We start from the raw sequence: 5,134 nt of genomic DNA, 5'->3' as shown, positions 1-5,134 counted from the left end.
AGGAAGCTACTGAGGAGCAAGAAGACCATGTTTCAGAGGAAGATGTGTAATCCGAAAAAAATGCTCCCAAAGTGCCACCAAATAACACCATTTTTATCTCTATTTTTCTAAAAGCTCCAACAGCAGCAGGGGGGACACCCCCCTCCTGACCACCCCCCGCAAAAATACTCCCCAAGTGCCACCAAATAACACCATTTTAATCTCTATTTTTCAAAAGCTCCAACAGCAGGAGGGGGACACCCCCCCTTACCTCCCCCCCCCCCGCAAAAATACTCCCCAAGTGCCACCAAATAACACCTATTTTTCAAAAGCTCCAACAGCAGCAGGGGGACACACCTCTCCTGACCTCTCCCCCCCCCCGTGACCGCTTGCGTGGCCGCTTGTGGTGCTTGGCACCACATCTTTGCCCTCTATATCTTCAGACAGCGACGAACTAAAAAAAATTATAAATCTGAAAATTTACTCTGAAAAAAAAATTTGCACAGCTAATCTCAATTGAAAAAAAAAAATTCAGAAATTTACAATAGTAAAAAAAAAATTTTCACAATTTCATTGTGACCACCCCCCCCTCCCAAGGTCTAATGGTCCATCCCTAATGTGAATAAAGTTTGAGGGAAGGTTGTCTCGCACAACCTAACACTCTTGGAAGAAAAAAAAGCAACGTATACGTAGGTTGCACACGGGTAGAGAGTCCAAAACACTATAGAGATTTCATGAGCCGATCTGGTCAATCCAGCGTTCATTTCCCATATCAAATGTTCAATTTCCACTTTTATGTGACGTTTTAGAGTATCTGCAGTGAGTGGTTAATACCTGTCCTTGACGGGTTCACGTGCGGGACACGAAAGTAAATAGATATTTGTATAATTTTTGATTTCCAGACGTACATGTGAAGAAATCACTGAAGCACTTTTGTTAACGGAGGAAGATCAAGACGACATGGAATTGTTGTTGATCGACACCTTCTCAAACGGGAGAAATTTGGATAATACCCCTATTGATCTTTATTCATTTTCAGATGTTGAGTGTCTTGAATTTTTTCAGGTAGGCGAGAAAGATATAGATGCAATGAATTATGGCTTACAAATATATCATAATTGTCTTGCTTGTAATATCAATGTAAGTGATAAACATGCAGGTTGTCTGTTTTTATTTTTGGTCTTGTTATTAAATTTCGAGATAAAAACAACAGCAGCAACAACAACAACAAGAACAATAATAATAATATAATAAAAAAAAATTATTCATTTTTTGATGAATTAACAAGAGTGAACATATGGATCTAAGTTAATTTGTCACAGTGAAGTTCTATATGACGTATTTGTGCTCATTTCTAAGTCTGTTTTTCTTTCAAAAATTACAGGTTTGCCAAAATGACCTGATCCGCCTTCGTGATGCTCTATCTCTTCCAGAGAAGATTATTGGGTATAACGGCACAACAGCAACAAGCATGGAGGCACTCCTTATTCTTCTGCGGCGGCTGTAAGAATGCTTCTTTCTCTATCCATGTAGTATATGACTCTTTGTATGGTAATATTTTAGAGTTGGAAAGTTTTGTTTTGCATCACCTCAAACTGTACAAGGTATGTGGATGGACACATTTATTACCTTCAAGGTTTACTTTTAAGGACATCCCCTGTTTAACATTTTTTGACCAAACTTTGGAAAATATTTTTCACAATTTATCCAAATTATCTGTGTTGTTGCGGTTACTTGCAAGAACAGAAACAAAACAGGAATATATTTTTTGCCTTCATAATTTATGACATATTCTCAAAACAGGAACTATCTTTTATGTCTTTAAAATTGATGACATTCTGAGTCAGAGAACAGTACATACTGAGGGGTTGTTCAGTTCAAATATGCTCTGTTTTCTAAAAAAAAATCCTAAAATTATGTGCATATGCTTGGCATGAGTCAAGGGTTGATTATGGTTTCACTGAAAAAAAGTTTGTGTTTAATTTCTTTGCAGTCAATTCTAACCCCTAACGGACTTGTCGCTCATATGTATGGTCCTATAGAGGGAAGTCGACACGATGCCTTCATGCTTGGGGAGAGTGGAGTTTTGCCACAGTTGGAGCAGATGCAAGACCGTGGTGAAGTGCTGTGTGTCTATGGAGATCCAGCATATCCTCTTCGTCCTGAATTAATGGGGCCATTTAAAGGGGCAAATTTAAATGAGCAACAGAAGAATTTTAACAAAGCTATGTCAGAAGTACGTGTTTGTGTTGAATGGGGATTTGGGAAAATATTATCTTTGTTTGCGTTTGTTGATTTTAAGAAAAATCAGAAACTTTATTTACAACCAGTGGGGGTGTATTTCCTTGTTGCAACCATTTTATCCAATTGCCACACATGTTTATATGGGAGTGAAACAGGGAATTCTTTTGACCTTGAACCTCCTACTCTTGAAAATTATCTTGTTCATAATTAAAATGTCAAACGTGTTTGGGGTTATGGGGAAGAAGCGTATTTTGGAAGATTCTAAGAAATTTTAATAAAAATAGGTTTCAAGATATTTAAATAAGAGTGTCATTGAAGATTTCTTTGTATGTCTGTTTTAAAATAATAGTGTAGATTTCAATTCATTGGGAGAACAATTTTCTGTCTATTAAATAAATTAATAAAGAAGTTTACAAGTAAATTCATTTTGGTCTTAAGAATTTTTAGAAAGTTTGTTAGAATTTATACTTTATAGAAAATTGTGATGGTTTAGATTGACCATAGTTGATACATTGTAATATAATTGAATTTAAAACAAATTATAATTTGTGATCTTTTTTCGTGAAGCCTGCTGGTAAGTTTGTTTGTCTGTCTTTCTGTCTGTCTGTCTAAGGGAAAGCTCAGTTTTTGACTGGGGTTGGTTAGTGGGTGGAGGTATTTATCAAAAATTGACTAATCCCCCATTCCTAGCAATCAAAAACACACTGACACCCCCCGAGCATTTCCAACACACAGTGACCCCCTCCACCACCACCACCACCACCAATATGGAAACACTGTGACCCCATGAACCCAACAATATCCCCCACCCACCCACAACAAAAAAACTGACCACTCCCTAAATATGTGTTTTGGTTATGGGGTCAAGGTCTGAATGACCTTGATGATGAATCCATCCTGAGAGGCCAAAATGTGGGAAAGGAGAGGAATTGCCGAGAAATGGAGGTCAGGATGGAATCCAAAGCCCAAACGAAGGATGCATGACTGAAGTGACCCCCAAAAGGAAGGAAGGAATTTAAAATGATGTTCGCAGAGGGGTTCTTGCACCCAAGGGATCACCGCGGTGGTGATACAATTTGGGGGGGGCGGTGTCCTAAGGGACAGGTAAACTGTGCGAACCCGGGTGGAAACATGAATGGAACGAAGACGGGGTTCTCAAGCCCAAGGGATCACCGCGGTGGTGATACGGCTTGGGGGAGGGGGTCCTTAGGGACAGGTAAACTGTGTGAGCCCAGACATGAACCCGGCGGCTGATGAATAATGAATGAATGAAAGAATGAATGAATGGGAGCGATGAGACAAAGGCTTGATGATGTAGTGTCGTGTGCAGACTTTGCTGATTTGCTGGGAAAAGGATTGATAACAGTCATGGGAAGAAGAGCTGATTGGTTAGGGAACGAAGGTGAAGATGTAGGGAAGGTAGATAGCTAGGTGTAATCATAAAACACATCTGTGATAAAACACATATTCCACTTAGTTCTCAACACAATCACAGTTGAGACCCAAAACAAAAGCACTGAGAAATTGGCCAAAATTAAGAGTTACAGTAGCTTTGAATGGCCAGATCATGACCTTTACATGACCTTACCGATATTTGCATGTAAATTCACATATTTTGATACTAGCATATGGACTGTGTTGAGATTCTAAAGACTGGGCATTTCATTATGCTTTTGGGGATGGAACAGTTTGATTAAAATACAAAAAAATAATAAAAAATCAGTTACTAGGCCTTAAACTAGTTAAACAAGAACAAATCACTTAAAGACAGATGTGCATCCAATAACTTTAAAATTTTGTTTTTAATTGAAAGCAAACACAAAGCATGGATATTCAAATAATTATTAATATTAAATAGGTAGGGTATCTTTTAATTTCAATATAATTATCAGCATTTGTAGTAAAATTTCAAATCACATAAAAATTTAACCCTTTGAGCGCCAAAGTCAATTTTTGTCACCCTTATAAATATACCTAAGTCAATTTTTGTTACATTTTTGCTAAAATTTTGATACAAAACTGTTGCCAATGTACGTTGAGTTCATTTGCTCAAAAATTATCATGAAAATTACAGAAAAGTTCATCAAAATTTGTAAAATGTTGCACTAAAATTTTTGGTGGGGAAAAATACAGCACTCAAAGGGTTAATTCCTTTTAGCCAACTGTTCAAGCATTTTCATTTGAAGTTCCAGTTGTTTTTCTTGCAGTGCAAGTCGACGTTTCTCGACCTCCAAGGCGTCCTGCTTATATTTCAGTTCTGTCTCATGTTTTGTCTTTAGGTAACTGATCAAATCTACCTTTGATGTACGTGACTGACGACGCTTCTTGTCAGCATGAGATGTTGACCCTGCAAGTAATCAGCAAAAAATATGTTTTTTAGATATTCATATTAGAATGTTGATGTAAGGGGAGCACCATTTTATTTTTAATTTTTTTTATGAAATCATCCAAATCCTACATGTATGTTTACACAAAACAAAGAGCTAACTTACTTTGGCCTAACTTTTCAAGTAACCAAAATAAATGAAAGTTTCAAAATTTCTGAAATTTTCAAAAAAATTGACACCATTTATTATGAAACAGTAATATAAACTGAAAATTCAATGACTCATCAGATTTACATTTGTCTATTTGCAATGTTAATTGCTGCTCAGTCTTTGATGTACAAAAACGCAACAGTGCATGTGGTTATTAGTACATGTACCTTCATTTTCATCATCATTGTCTAGTGTCATCCTTTTCATGGCAGCTTCTCTCACAGCTGTGGCCTGTTTTCTCTGCTCAAACTTCTTCTTTGAAGCCACGGCATCATTAGTTTTTAGAGCAGAATTACTTTCTATGTATGATGTCACCTCCTGACACAACTGATGAATTTCATCATACTGTTCTTCTGTACGAGACCTATGAATAC

At 37.1% G+C, this 5,134-nt stretch overlaps 1 long non-coding RNA gene across 1 annotated transcript; it reads left to right on the top strand.

Annotated features, from left to right (window-relative positions):
• Positions 1-765: 765 nt before the first annotated feature.
• On the top strand, positions 766-2,717 carry LOC139124063 (uncharacterized). Its single transcript, XR_011549855.1, has 3 exons — positions 766-1,044; positions 1,413-1,482; positions 1,973-2,717. It is a non-coding gene; the product is annotated as an uncharacterized lncRNA (long non-coding RNA).
• The last annotated feature ends 2,417 nt before the right edge of the window (positions 2,718-5,134 follow it).

Source organism: Ptychodera flava, assembly GCF_041260155.1.
Source record: "Ptychodera flava strain L36383 chromosome 23 unlocalized genomic scaffold, AS_Pfla_20210202 Scaffold_23__1_contigs__length_28996876_pilon, whole genome shotgun sequence".
NCBI classification, from domain to species: Eukaryota; Metazoa; Hemichordata; class Enteropneusta; family Ptychoderidae; genus Ptychodera; species Ptychodera flava.
This window is presented reverse-complemented; position numbering and strand designations above follow the sequence as displayed.